Below are 16,007 nucleotides of genomic sequence, written 5' to 3'. Positions count from 1 at the left end.
TTAAAATTCCTATGTTAATCATTCCTATGAACACGAAGATGGCTAAGGAGTCCAGCCTTCGCTTTAAAAATTCCTCCATTAATCATTCCTATAAACACGAAGATGGCTAAGGAGTCCAGTCTTCGATTTTAAAAGTCCTCCATTAATCCTTCCTATGAACACGAAGATGGCTAAAGAGTCCAGTCTTCGCTTTTGAAAAGTCCTAAGCTAAACATAGTAAAGTCATCAATTAAATGTGTTTTCTCCGCAACTATTTAGTTGGTCTGCAAGTACAAATGTTGATTAGTGTGCGTTGCATCACGAGCGGCGATATTTCCTTTGATGGACAGGTTCTTATGTTCCTTGAGTGTGACTTAATTATTGTTACAAACCTTCCATGGGAATATAAATGAAGACGTCTAACACAGTTATACATCCTTATGAATTTCTTTTTTAAGCACTCAAAGAATGATTTCACTGGGAATCGCAAATACATTTTGATCACCACATTAAGTGCAGAGATGAAAAATCTGCGAATTATCACATATTTGTACACAAACGTTTGTAGATATCCTCATCACAATTAAATAGAGATGTTTCGAAACATCACTGGTTACATCGCTTCACAATGTCTCAGTGGATGAGAGATGAGCGTGATACAAACGACACAAATCCCAACTGTTCCTGCACAATCATATACATCTGATGGCTTCTATTTTCATCCTTTTTTTTTTAACATTTGTTTTGCAAACGTGCATCAGTTGAATAGCTGGAGCCCAATAAAAAGTTTCAGGCTTGCATTTTCGGCTGACTCCTGTTTTGAGCTTGTCGACCGACAACTTCATTTTGATGAACTGACTGTAACAATATTTTTGATGACGTCGTGTTCAAGCTATTGAAGGTGGTCTACAAGCATCCGGTTTGAGGGCTGAAGCAGCCTCACAAACTTCGCACTCAACTAATGTCGAGTGAGTTGAATCAGCCTCAAAGCTTGCACTCAACTAATTATGTCCCAACTATTATTCAACTGAACTGAAATAACCGGTTATTTCACAAACTCATTCTTCTATGATATTTTTATAATGCCTTTAAACATTCCAAGTTATGATGATGCTTTGTCCAAGGCATTGTAGCACGTGAAAAAAGCAAAACAAGAAAAAGGATGTGCACTGCTGGGTTGTCTACAAATGCACACAGACATAACCAACTATTTTGTCTTGGATCAACAATTCAATTGATGACTATTAATACATCTAGTCCTCAGCTAAAAATCCTCATGTTTAAAACATAATACAATATCCTTTCCTATAAGTACAAAGATGGCCACCGAGACCGATCTTCTTTGAAAAAGTCCTCAACTACATCCTTTTAACATGAAGATGGCTAAAGAGCCCAGTCTTCACTTTTAAAATTCCTACGTTAATCATTCCTATGAACACGAAGATGGCTAAGGAGTCCAGTCTTCGCTTTAAAAATTCCTCCATTAATCATTCCTATAAACACGAAGATGGCTAAGGAGTCCAGTCTTCGATTTTAAAAGTCCTCCATTAATCCTTCCTATAAACACGAAGATGGCTAAAGAGTCCAGTCTTTGCTTTTGAAAAGTCCTAAGCTAAACATAGTAAAGTCATCAATTAAATGTGTTTTCTCCGCAACTATTTAGTTGGTCTGCAAGTACAAATGTTGATTAGTGTGCGTTGCATCACGAGCGGCGATATTTCCTTTGATGGACAGGTTCTTATGTTCCTTGAGTGTGACTTAATTATTGTTACAAACCTTCCATCGGAATATAAATGAAGACGTCTAACACAGTTATACATCCTTATGAATTTCTTTTTTAAGCACTCAAAGAATGATTTCACTGAGAATCGCAAATACATTTTGATCACCACATTAAGTGCAGAGATGAAAAATCTGCGAATTATCACATATTTGTACACAAACGTTTGTAGATATCCTCATCACAATTAAATAGAGATGTTTCGAAACATCACTGGTTACATCGCTTCACAATGTCTCAGTGGATGAGAGATGAGCGTGATACAAACGACACAAATCCCAACTGTTCCTGCACAATCATATACATCTGATGGCTTCTATTTTCATCCTTTTTTTTTTTAACATTTGTTTTGCAAACGTGCATCAGTTGAATAGCTGGAGCCCAATAAAAAGTTTCAGGCTTGCATTTTCGGCTGACTCCTGTTTTGAGCTTGTCGACCGACAACTTCATTTTGATGAACTGACTGTAACAATATTTTTGATGACGTCGTGTTCAAGCTATTGAAGGTGGTCTACAAGCATCCGGTTTGAGGGCTGAAGCAGCCTCACAAACTTCGCACTCAACTAATGTCGAGTGAGTTGAATCAGCCTCAAAGCTTGCACTCAACTAATTATGTCCCAACTATTATTCAACTGAACTGAAATAACCGGTTATTTCACAAACTCATTCTTCTATGATATTTTTATAATGCCTTTAAACATTCCAAGTTATGATGATGCTTTGTCCAAGGCATTGTAGCACGTGAAAAAAGCAAAACAAGAAAAAGGATGTGCACTGCTGGGTTGTCTACAAATGCACACAGACATAACCAACTATTTTGTCTTGGATCAACAATTCAATTGATGACTATTAATACATCTAGTCCTCAGCTAAAAATCCTCATGTTTAAAACATAATACAATATCCTTTCCTATAAGTACAAAGATGGCCACCGAGACCGATCTTCTTTGAAAAAGTCCTCAACTACATCCTTTTAACATGAAGATGGCTAAAGAGCCCAGTCTTCACTTTTAAAATTCCTACGTTAATCATTCCTATAAACACGAAGATGGCTAAGGAGTCCAGTCTTCGATTTTAAAAGTCCTCCATTAATCCTTCCTATAAACACGAAGATGGCTAAAGAGTCCAGTCTTTGCTTTTGAAAAGTCCTAAGCTAAACATAGTAAAGTCATCAATTAAATGTGTTTTCTCCGCAACTATTTAGTTGGTCTGCAAGTACAAATGTTGATTAGTGTGCGTTGCATCACGAGCGGCGATATTTCCTTTGATGGACAGGTTCTTATGTTCCTTGAGTGTGACTTAATTATTGTTACAAACCTTCCATCGGAATATAAATGAAGACGTCTAACACAGTTATACATCCTTATGAATTTCTTTTTTAAGCACTCAAAGAATGATTTCACTGAGAATCGCAAATACATTTTGATCACCACATTAAGTGCAGAGATGAAAAATCTGCGAATTATCACATATTTGTACACAAACGTTTGTAGATATCCTCATCACAATTAAATAGAGATGTTTCGAAACATCACTGGTTACATCGCTTCACAATGTCTCAGTGGATGAGAGATGAGCGTGATACAAACGACACAAATCCCAACTGTTCCTGCACAATCATATACATCTGATGGCTTCTATTTTCATCCTTTTTTTTTTTAACATTTGTTTTGCAAACGTGCATCAGTTGAATAGCTGGAGCCCAATAAAAAGTTTCAGGCTTGCATTTTCGGCTGACTCCTGTTTTGAGCTTGTCGACCGACAACTTCATTTTGATGAACTGACTGTAACAATATTTTTGATGACGTCGTGTTCAAGCTATTGAAGGTGGTCTACAAGCATCCGGTTTGAGGGCTGAAGCAGCCTCACAAACTTCGCACTCAACTAATGTCGAGTGAGTTGAATCAGCCTCAAAGCTTGCACTCAACTAATTATGTCCCAACTATTATTCAACTGAACTGAAATAACCGGTTATTTCACAAACTCATTCTTCTATGATATTTTTATAATGCCTTTAAACATTCCAAGTTATGATGATGCTTTGTCCAAGGCATTGTAGCACGTGAAAAAAGCAAAACAAGAAAAAGGATGTGCACTGCTGGGTTGTCTACAAATGCACACAGACATAACCAACTATTTTGTCTTGGATCAACAATTCAATTGATGACTATTAATACATCTAGTCCTCAGCTAAAAATCCTCATGTTTAAAACATAATACAATATCCTTTCCTATAAGTACAAAGATGGCCACCGAGACCGATCTTCTTTGAAAAAGTCCTCAACTACATCCTTTTAACATGAAGATGGCTAAAGAGCCCAGTCTTCACTTTTAAAATTCCTACGTTAATCATTCCTATGAACACGAAGATGGCTAAGGAGTCCAGTCTTCGCTTTAAAAATTCCTCCATTAATCATTCCTATAAACACGAAGATGGCTAAGGAGTCCAGTCTTCGATTTTAAAAGTCCTCCATTAATCCTTCCTATAAACACGAAGATGGCTAAAGAGTCCAGTCTTTGCTTTTGAAAAGTCCTAAGCTAAACATAGTAAAGTCATCAATTAAATGTGTTTTCTCCGCAACTATTTAGTTGGTCTGCAAGTACAAATGTTGATTAGTGTGCGTTGCATCACGAGCGGCGATATTTCCTTTGATGGACAGGTTCTTATGTTCCTTGAGTGTGACTTAATTATTGTTACAAACCTTCCATCGGAATATAAATGAAGACGTCTAACACAGTTATACATCCTTATGAATTTCTTTTTTAAGCACTCAAAGAATGATTTCACTGAGAATCGCAAATACATTTTGATCACCACATTAAGTGCAGAGATGAAAAATCTGCGAATTATCACATATTTGTACACAAACGTTTGTAGATATCCTCATCACAATTAAATAGAGATGTTTCGAAACATCACTGGTTACATCGCTTCACAATGTCTCAGTGGATGAGAGATGAGCGTGATACAAACGACACAAATCCCAACTGTTCCTGCACAATCATATACATCTGATGGCTTCTATTTTCATCCTTTTTTTTTTTAACATTTGTTTTGCAAACGTGCATCAGTTGAATAGCTGGAGCCCAATAAAAAGTTTCAGGCTTGCATTTTCGGCTGACTCCTGTTTTGAGCTTGTCGACCGACAACTTCATTTTGATGAACTGACTGTAACAATATTTTTGATGACGTCGTGTTCAAGCTATTGAAGGTGGTCTACAAGCATCCGGTTTGAGGGCTGAAGCAGCCTCACAAACTTCGCACTCAACTAATGTCGAGTGAGTTGAATCAGCCTCAAAGCTTGCACTCAACTAATTATGTCCCAACTATTATTCAACTGAACTGAAATAACCGGTTATTTCACAAACTCATTCTTCTATGATATTTTTATAATGCCTTTAAACATTCCAAGTTATGATGATGCTTTGTCCAAGGCATTGTAGCACGTGAAAAAAGCAAAACAAGAAAAAGGATGTGCACTGCTGGGTTGTCTACAAATGCACACAGACATAACCAACTATTTTGTCTTGGATCAACAATTCAATTGATGACTATTAATACATCTAGTCCTCAGCTAAAAATCCTCATGTTTAAAACATAATACAATATCCTTTCCTATAAGTACAAAGATGGCCACCGAGACCGATCTTCTTTGAAAAAGTCCTCAACTACATCCTTTTAACATGAAGATGGCTAAAGAGCCCAGTCTTCACTTTTAAAATTCCTACGTTAATCATTCCTATAAACACGAAGATGGCTAAGGAGTCCAGTCTTCGATTTTAAAAGTCCTCCATTAATCCTTCCTATAAACACGAAGATGGCTAAAGAGTCCAGTCTTTGCTTTTGAAAAGTCCTAAGCTAAACATAGTAAAGTCATCAATTAAATGTGTTTTCTCCGCAACTATTTAGTTGGTCTGCAAGTACAAATGTTGATTAGTGTGCGTTGCATCACGAGCGGCGATATTTCCTTTGATGGACAGGTTCTTATGTTCCTTGAGTGTGACTTAATTATTGTTACAAACCTTCCATCGGAATATAAATGAAGACGTCTAACACAGTTATACATCCTTATGAATTTCTTTTTTAAGCACTCAAAGAATGATTTCACTGAGAATCGCAAATACATTTTGATCACCACATTAAGTGCAGAGATGAAAAATCTGCGAATTATCACATATTTGTACACAAACGTTTGTAGATATCCTCATCACAATTAAATAGAGATGTTTCGAAACATCACTGGTTACATCGCTTCACAATGTCTCAGTGGATGAGAGATGAGCGTGATACAAACGACACAAATCCCAACTGTTCCTGCACAATCATATACATCTGATGGCTTCTATTTTCATCCTTTTTTTTTTTAACATTTGTTTTGCAAACGTGCATCAGTTGAATAGCTGGAGCCCAATAAAAAGTTTCAGGCTTGCATTTTCGGCTGACTCCTGTTTTGAGCTTGTCGACCGACAACTTCATTTTGATGAACTGACTGTAACAATATTTTTGATGACGTCGTGTTCAAGCTATTGAAGGTGGTCTACAAGCATCCGGTTTGAGGGCTGAAGCAGCCTCACAAACTTCGCACTCAACTAATGTCGAGTGAGTTGAATCAGCCTCAAAGCTTGCACTCAACTAATTATGTCCCAACTATTATTCAACTGAACTGAAATTACCGGTTATTTCACAAACTCATTCTTCTATGATATTTTTATAATGCCTTTAAACATTCCAAGTTATGATGATGCTTTGTCCAAGGCATTGTAGCACGTGAAAAAAGCAAAACAAGAAAAAGGATGTGCACTGCTGGGTTGTCTACAAATGCACACAGACATAACCAACTATTTTGTCTTGGATCAACAATTCAATTGATGACTATTAATACATCTAGTCCTCAGCTAAAAATCCTCATGTTTAAAACATAATACAATATCCTTTCCTATAAGTACAAAGATGGCCACCGAGACCGATCTTCTTTGAAAAAGTCCTCAACTACATCCTTTTAACATGAAGATGGCTAAAGAGCCCAGTCTTCACTTTTAAAATTCCTATGTTAATCATTCCTATGAACACGAAGATGGCTAAGGAGTCCAGCCTTCGCTTTAAAAATTCCTCCATTAATCATTCCTATAAACACGAAGATGGCTAAGGAGTCCAGTCTTCGATTTTAAAAGTCCTCCATTAATCCTTCCTATGAACACGAAGATGGCTAAAGAGTCCAGTCTTCGCTTTTGAAAAGTCCTAAGCTAAACATAGTAAAGTCATCAATTAAATGTGTTTTCTCCGCAACTATTTAGTTGGTCTGCAAGTACAAATGTTGATTAGTGTGCGTTGCATCACGAGCGGCGATATTTCCTTTGATGGACAGGTTCTTATGTTCCTTGAGTGTGACTTAATTATTGTTACAAACCTTCCATCGGAATATAAATGAAGACGTCTAACACAGTTATACATCCTTATGAATTTCTTTTTTAAGCACTCAAAGAATGATTTCACTGGGAATCGCAAATACATTTTGATCACCACATTAAGTGCAGAGATGAAAAATCTGCGAATTATCACATATTTGTACACAAACGTTTGTAGATATCCTCATCACAATTAAATAGAGATGTTTCGAAACATCACTGGTTACATCGCTTCACAATGTCTCAGTGGATGAGAGATGAGCGTGATACAAACGACACAAATCCCAACTGTTCCTGCACAATCATATACATCTGATGGCTTCTATTTTCATCCTTTTTTTTTTAACATTTGTTTTGCAAACGTGCATCAGTTGAATAGCTGGAGCCCAATAAAAAGTTTCAGGCTTGCATTTTCGGCTGACTCCTGTTTTGAGCTTGTCGACCGACAACTTCATTTTGATGAACTGACTGTAACAATATTTTTGATGACGTCGTGTTCAAGCTATTGAAGGTGGTCTACAAGCATCCGGTTTGAGGGCTGAAGCAGCCTCACAAACTTCGCACTCAACTAATGTCGAGTGAGTTGAATCAGCCTCAAAGCTTGCACTCAACTAATTATGTCCCAACTATTATTCAACTGAACTGAAATAACCGGTTATTTCACAAACTCATTCTTCTATGATATTTTTATAATGCCTTTAAACATTCCAAGTTATGATGATGCTTTGTCCAAGGCATTGTAGCACGTGAAAAAAGCAAAACAAGAAAAAGGATGTGCACTGCTGGGTTGTCTACAAATGCACACAGACATAACCAACTATTTTGTCTTGGATCAACAATTCAATTGATGACTATTAATACATCTAGTCCTCAGCTAAAAATCCTCATGTTTAAAACATAATACAATATCCTTTCCTATAAGTACAAAGATGGCCACCGAGACCGATCTTCTTTGAAAAAGTCCTCAACTACATCCTTTTAACATGAAGATGGCTAAAGAGCCCAGTCTTCACTTTTAAAATTCCTACGTTAATCATTCCTATGAACACGAAGATGGCTAAGGAGTCCAGTCTTCGCTTTAAAAATTCCTCCATTAATCATTCCTATAAACACGAAGATGGCTAAGGAGTCCAGTCTTCGATTTTAAAAGTCCTCCATTAATCCTTCCTATAAACACGAAGATGGCTAAAGAGTCCAGTCTTTGCTTTTGAAAAGTCCTAAGCTAAACATAGTAAAGTCATCAATTAAATGTGTTTTCTCCGCAACTATTTAGTTGGTCTGCAAGTACAAATGTTGATTAGTGTGCGTTGCATCACGAGCGGCGATATTTCCTTTGATGGACAGGTTCTTATGTTCCTTGAGTGTGACTTAATTATTGTTACAAACCTTCCATCGGAATATAAATGAAGACGTCTAACACAGTTATACATCCTTATGAATTTCTTTTTTAAGCACTCAAAGAATGATTTCACTGAGAATCGCAAATACATTTTGATCACCACATTAAGTGCAGAGATGAAAAATCTGCGAATTATCACATATTTGTACACAAACGTTTGTAGATATCCTCATCACAATTAAATAGAGATGTTTCGAAACATCACTGGTTACATCGCTTCACAATGTCTCAGTGGATGAGAGATGAGCGTGATACAAACGACACAAATCCCAACTGTTCCTGCACAATCATATACATCTGATGGCTTCTATTTTCATCCTTTTTTTTTTAACATTTGTTTTGCAAACGTGCATCAGTTGAATAGCTGGAGCCCAATAAAAAGTTTCAGGCTTGCATTTTCGGCTGACTCCTGTTTTGAGCTTGTCGACCGACAACTTCATTTTGATGAACTGACTGTAACAATATTTTTGATGACGTCGTGTTCAAGCTATTGAAGGTGGTCTACAAGCATCCGGTTTGAGGGCTGAAGCAGCCTCACAAACTTCGCACTCAACTAATGTCGAGTGAGTTGAATCAGCCTCAAAGCTTGCACTCAACTAATTATGTCCCAACTATTATTCAACTGAACTGAAATAACCGGTTATTTCACAAACTCATTCTTCTATGATATTTTTATAATGCCTTTAAACATTCCAAGTTATGATGATGCTTTGTCCAAGGCATTGTAGCACGTGAAAAAAGCAAAACAAGAAAAAGGATGTGCACTGCTGGGTTGTCTACAAATGCACACAGACATAACCAACTATTTTGTCTTGGATCAACAATTCAATTGATGACTATTAATACATCTAGTCCTCAGCTAAAAATCCTCATGTTTAAAACATAATACAATATCCTTTCCTATAAGTACAAAGATGGCCACCGAGACCGATCTTCTTTGAAAAAGTCCTCAACTACATCCTTTTAACATGAAGATGGCTAAAGAGCCCAGTCTTCACTTTTAAAATTCCTACGTTAATCATTCCTATGAACACGAAGATGGCTAAGGAGTCCAGTCTTCGCTTTAAAAATTCCTCCATTAATCATTCCTATAAACACGAAGATGGCTAAGGAGTCCAGTCTTCGATTTTAAAAGTCCTCCATTAATCCTTCCTATAAACACGAAGATGGCTAAAGAGTCCAGTCTTTGCTTTTGAAAAGTCCTAAGCTAAACATAGTAAAGTCATCAATTAAATGTGTTTTCTCCGCAACTATTTAGTTGGTCTGCAAGTACAAATGTTGATTAGTGTGCGTTGCATCACGAGCGGCGATATTTCCTTTGATGGACAGGTTCTTATGTTCCTTGAGTGTGACTTAATTATTGTTACAAACCTTCCATCGGAATATAAATGAAGACGTCTAACACAGTTATACATCCTTATGAATTTCTTTTTTAAGCACTCAAAGAATGATTTCACTGAGAATCGCAAATACATTTTGATCACCACATTAAGTGCAGAGATGAAAAATCTGCGAATTATCACATATTTGTACACAAACGTTTGTAGATATCCTCATCACAATTAAATAGAGATGTTTCGAAACATCACTGGTTACATCGCTTCACAATGTCTCAGTGGATGAGAGATGAGCGTGATACAAACGACACAAATCCCAACTGTTCCTGCACAATCATATACATATGATGGCTTCTATTTTCATCCTTTTTTTTTTTAACATTTGTTTTGCAAACGTGCATCAGTTGAATAGCTGGAGCCCAATAAAAAGTTTCAGGCTTGCATTTTCGGCTGACTCCTGTTTTGAGCTTGTCGACCGACAACTTCATTTTGATGAACTGACTGTAACAATATTTTTGATGACGTCGTGTTCAAGCTATTGAAGGTGGTCTACAAGCATCCGGTTTGAGGGCTGAAGCAGCCTCACAAACTTCGCACTCAACTAATGTCGAGTGAGTTGAATCAGCCTCAAAGCTTGCACTCAACTAATTATGTCCCAACTATTATTCAACTGAACTGAAATAACCGGTTATTTCACAAACTCATTCTTCTATGATATTTTTATAATGCCTTTAAACATTCCAAGTTATGATGATGCTTTGTCCAAGGCATTGTAGCACGTGAAAAAAGCAAAACAAGAAAAAGGATGTGCACTGCTGGGTTGTCTACAAATGCACACAGACATAACCAACTATTTTGTCTTGGATCAACAATTCAATTGATTGATGACTATTAATACATCTAGTCCTCAGCTAAAAATCCTCATGTTTAAAACATAATACAATATCCTTTCCTATAAGTACAAAGATGGCCACCGAGACCGATCTTCTTTGAAAAAGTCCTCAACTACATCCTTTTAACATGAAGATGGCTAAAGAGCCCAGTCTTCACTTTTAAAATTCCTATGTTAATCATTCCTATGAACACGAAGATGGCTAAGGAGTCCAGCCTTCGCTTTAAAAATTCCTCCATTAATCATTCCTATAAACACAAAGATGGCTAAGGAGTCCAGTCTTCGATTTTAAAAGTCCTCCATTAATCCTTCCTATGAACACGAAGATGGCTAAAGAGTCCAGTCTTCGCTTTTGAAAAGTCCTAAGCTAAACATAGTAAAGTCATCAATTAAATGTGTTTTCTCCGCAACTATTTAGTTGGTCTGCAAGTACAAATGTTGATTAGTGTGCGTTGCATCACGAGCGGCGATATTTCCTTTGATGGACAGGTTCTTATGTTCCTTGAGTGTGACTTAATTATTGTTACAAACCTTCCATCGGAATATAAATGAAGACGTCTAACACAGTTATACATCCTTATGAATTTCTTTTTTAAGCACTCAAAGAATGATTTCACTGGGAATCGCAAATACATTTTGATCACCACATTAAGTGCAGAGATGAAAAATCTGCGAATTATCACATATTTGTACACAAACGTTTGTAGATATCCTCATCACAATTAAATAGAGATGTTTCGAAACATCACTGGTTACATCGCTTCACAATGTCTCAGTGGATGAGAGATGAGCGTGATACAAACGACACAAATCCCAACTGTTCCTGCACAATCATATACATCTGATGGCTTCTATTTTCATCCTTTTTTTTTTAACATTTGTTTTGCAAACGTGCATCAGTTGAATAGCTGGAGCCCAATAAAAAGTTTCAGGCTTGCATTTTCGGCTGACTCCTGTTTTGAGCTTGTCGACCGACAACTTCATTTTGATGAACTGACTGTAACAATATTTTTGATGACGTCGTGTTCAAGCTATTGAAGGTGGTCTACAAGCATCCGGTTTGAGGGCTGAAGCAGCCTCACAAACTTCGCACTCAACTAATGTCGAGTGAGTTGAATCAGCCTCAAAGCTTGCACTCAACTAATTATGTCCCAACTATTATTCAACTGAACTGAAATAACCGGTTATTTCACAAACTCATTCTTCTATGATATTTTTATAATGCCTTTAAACATTCCAAGTTATGATGATGCTTTGTCCAAGGCATTGTAGCACGTGAAAAAAGCAAAACAAGAAAAAGGATGTGCACTGCTGGGTTGTCTACAAATGCACACAGACATAACCAACTATTTTGTCTTGGATCAACAATTCAATTGATGACTATTAATACATCTAGTCCTCAGCTAAAAATCCTCATGTTTAAAACATAATACAATATCCTTTCCTATAAGTACAAAGATGGCCACCGAGACCGATCTTCTTTGAAAAAGTCCTCAACTACATCCTTTTAACATGAAGATGGCTAAAGAGCCCAGTCTTCACTTTTAAAATTCCTACGTTAATCATTCCTATGAACACGAAGATGGCTAAGGAGTCCAGTCTTCGCTTTTAAAATTCCTCCATTAATCATTCCTATAAACACGAAGATGGCTAAGGAGTCCAGTCTTCGATTTTAAAAGTCCTCCATTAATCATTCCTATGAACACGAAGATGGCTAAAGAGTCCAGTCTTCGCTTTTGAAAAGTCCTAAGCTAAACATAGTAAAGTCATCAATTAAATGTGTTTTCTCCGCAACTATTTAGTTGGTCTGCAAGTACAAATGTTGATTAGTGTGCGTTGCATCACGAGCGGCGATATTTCCTTTGATGGACAGGTTCTTATGTTCCTTGAGTGTGACTTAATTATTGTTACAAACCTTCCATCGGAATATAAATGAAGACGTCTAACACAGTTATACATCCTTATGAATTTCTTTTTTAAGCACTCAAAGAATGATTTCACTGTGAATTGCAAACACATTTTGATCACCAGATTAAGTGTAGAGTCTCAATGAATGAGAGATGAGTGTGATACAAATGACAATCTCAAATGTTCCTGCACAATTATATACATGTAATGGATTAAATCTTTTTTTTTTTTTACATTTGTTTTGCGAATGTGCGTCAGTTGAATATCTGGAGCCAAATAAATAGATGCATCATGAGCGGCAACATTTCCTTTGGTGGAAACGTTCATACTGATTGTTCATTGAATGTGTTAGGGTTAGGATTTTTTGCATGCAATTGTATATCATATCACATGGAATAGTAGATTTTTTTTTTCACATTAACTCCCAACAATAGTAACTTGAATTATCCCAATCTCCAGTAACTTGAATCATCCCAATCTCCAAGTGGCAAAGTGAAAGTTGATGGTGATTCACAACTTTTCATTTTTGTGTTTGAATTCCATATTTAGAATACATTACTATTGAATTAATCCAAATGATAAAGAATCCAATTCCATTATTTGTTGAAATATATTTACATTTATACAGTTGGAATTATTTCAGAGCAATTCAGTTTTTCTGAAAAATTTAATAGGAACATCCACATATTTTAACTGAAATTAAAATGGTATATCACTAAGTTTAACAAATGAAAATTCAGTTTACTTTCATAACTAGACACTACTAAAACAAATACAATACAAATTTCTTTAACTAGACAGGTGAACTTGCAAGTTGTGTGTGAAGTTGTTATGTGTTTGTGAAGTAATTACTGACATCATAATATACAAAACAAATACAGGAACCATGCATACATATACAACATACAACTAATGCAGGATATTTAAAGTAACATGCACAAACAACATACAACTAATGCAGGATCATCACTTTACAAAAAAATAAATGCTGTGAAGTATAAGAATATTTCTTACCTTATTCTGACTATGGCTCCATTTGAAGAAATGGCAGATGAACTTTAGATAAAACATGTTGATCATTTGTAGATCGGTAGAATCTTTTCACAGTGAGAGAGATGTTTAATGTTCCTCCTGCAGCCTTGAAATGTTCATCCTTTTTCCTTGACCTCATGTTTAATAGACCATTTAGTCCCTACTTGATTTGAGAAAAACTCACTGTTTAACAGATATATATCACATCTAAATGCATTACCATATAATGCAGTATTGATAAAATAGTGCAACTAAATATTTTTTTCAAATAATTAATTTAAAAAATTTAAATCTAATGCAAACAAATAAATAAAAAACTTGAAAAACAGAACTAGTTTAAAAATACTTCAAATATCTTTAGTATAAGTACAAGTTTTAAAAATACCTAATTTCCCAAGTTGGCCTTATAAGCTGCTATATCTGGACTTTTCTTTAAAAACATTTTCAGAAAAAAAAAAAACACTATACAGATCTGGCTTTTGTTTTGTGCTTTCATTCTAAACTAGCTCTGATTGTCTGAAAGTTTAAGAAACTATTGCTAGGGTCCTAAAACATACAACAGAATTAGGCGCATAGTGTAAAAACAATGTATCCTAAAGAAGAAGCTCTTGGGTTACAGAGTAGAAAAATATTTATTACCTTGATCTGTAGATCAATAGATAAACTTATGGCAATCTAGGCATCAGTGGAGAATCAGTGCACAATGATTGAGCCACTAACCCACAGATCAGCAACATGTAGTGTGTGTCTTTAAAAAAAAAAACCTGAAATGTTGAAGCAAATTTACAAATTGAAAGAAAAATGGCAATAATATATTTAAAAGAAAAAAAAGGAAACACAGTAATTGCCTTGCCCATGTGTATAAATTTTTCTCCGTAATTATTTTCCACATTCTGACAGAATTGTTAATGCTTCAATTCCACCCTGTTATGATTAAACTTCAATAACATTTTTGTTTGTAATCAGAAAACGTTACCATTTTGGTATAGAATTATAGGACAATGCATGCTCTTTTTATATAATACAGTATACTTTCTAAAAACAAAAATATATAATAAATTGTCAACCTTACAAATCACAGGGTAAGTTATTATGAAAATGTATGCACTATTCAAACATTCTTACAGTAAATGTGAAGCAGCTCTTGCGTGATTAAGTACACCACTTTATAAAAGTTTATATTTTGGTCCTAATTGATTCCCTTTAGAAGAAAATGTATCTTATAAACCTAAAACTAGAGCAATATCTGAAAATTTGCTGGCCAAACAACCCATGGTTAACCATTGACCATAGAAACAGTTGAGCTTAACACTATCTGACCTATGATCAGATGGTCTGAAACAAGTACTCTAAAACTCTAGACATTGTGTTTTTATAATAGATTTTTTATATGTTATAACAAAATTATTTTTTTTCATTTTGCTAAAAGATATTTGACTGGTACACTAGAATTCAACTCACCTATTGTTCTTAGAGAATTACCTAAGTAACCTTGGACACAAACTTGATCTCCTTGGCCTTGGGCTGACATATCCAGACTCCTGAAGTGATTGAAGTACAGTAAAGTACTACCACTGCAAGAAAGGTGTACACACTGTTTGGCAGAGTGACTTGGCAATGAAGACTTGTATATCATAGGGGTGCATTGCTGATAGCTGGTACCCAGAAAACAGTTTAGATCACATTATCTTATTTGATTGACCTAAATTTTAAACTAATAAATGCCTTTTAACATTATATTAGTTATGATGATGCATTGTTCAAGGCTTAGTTATGCATCAAATAAAATTATCACTATAACAAGAAGGTTGTCTAGCAAACTAAATACCTATAGCTTTTATTATTTTTTTCTATAGTAAAATTTGTGTTGTGAATGAAAATAAAACTTTGTACTCACTGTGTAGCCATCTTCATAGTGAGAGAGATGAACTAGACACACCAAACATTTGTTAATATGTAGTACAGGATTATGCTAAACAAATCTGAAACTTGACCAAAACACTGAAAAATGGTAGAGAAATATGTATAAAAAGTTCTTTATTATTTTTAACATGCAATGATAAATTATTTTAGAATTAGCAGTCAAAGAAAAAAAAAGTAAGTCTTACTTAAGCCTTGAAAGCTTTAATTCATAAAAATGCCAACGAGAAAACTGTTATCTGATAGCAGATTACCAAGGAATATTTGTTGCTTGGTTGACAAATTGGTACTGTTGGCAGCAGAGAATGTGTGCTTGTTAAGATGATGATATATGGAAACAACATATACTGAGCT

The 16,007-nt window shown here is 35.5% G+C and overlaps 1 long non-coding RNA gene across 10 annotated transcripts in view; it reads right to left on the bottom strand.

The window, feature by feature from the left end:
- LOC106050786 (uncharacterized) overlaps window positions 1–16,007 on the bottom strand; it is a 52,425-nt gene extending 36,418 nt beyond the window's left edge. For 5 of the 10 annotated variants that reach the window (XR_008777692.1, XR_008777684.1, XR_008777688.1 and 2 more), the window contains exons 1-5: window positions 15,842–16,006; window positions 15,631–15,734; window positions 15,195–15,388; window positions 14,373–14,497; window positions 13,716–13,893 (exon numbers count right to left, since the gene is read on the bottom strand). This is a non-coding gene — a long non-coding RNA (uncharacterized LOC106050786). Of the gene's footprint in view, window positions 1–13,715; window positions 13,917–14,372; window positions 14,498–15,194; window positions 15,389–15,630; window positions 15,735–15,841 lie in introns of all 10 variants that reach the window. The other 5 variants (XR_008777693.1, XR_008777686.1, XR_008777689.1 and 2 more) reach the window with 5 other exon arrangements.

The sequence above is a fragment of the Biomphalaria glabrata genome, chromosome 4 (genome assembly GCF_947242115.1).
Source record: "Biomphalaria glabrata chromosome 4, xgBioGlab47.1, whole genome shotgun sequence".
In the NCBI taxonomy this organism is placed as follows: domain Eukaryota; kingdom Metazoa; phylum Mollusca; class Gastropoda; family Planorbidae; genus Biomphalaria; species Biomphalaria glabrata.
The sequence above is the reverse complement of the archived record's forward strand: the minus strand, read 5'-3'. Positions and strand labels throughout refer to the sequence as shown.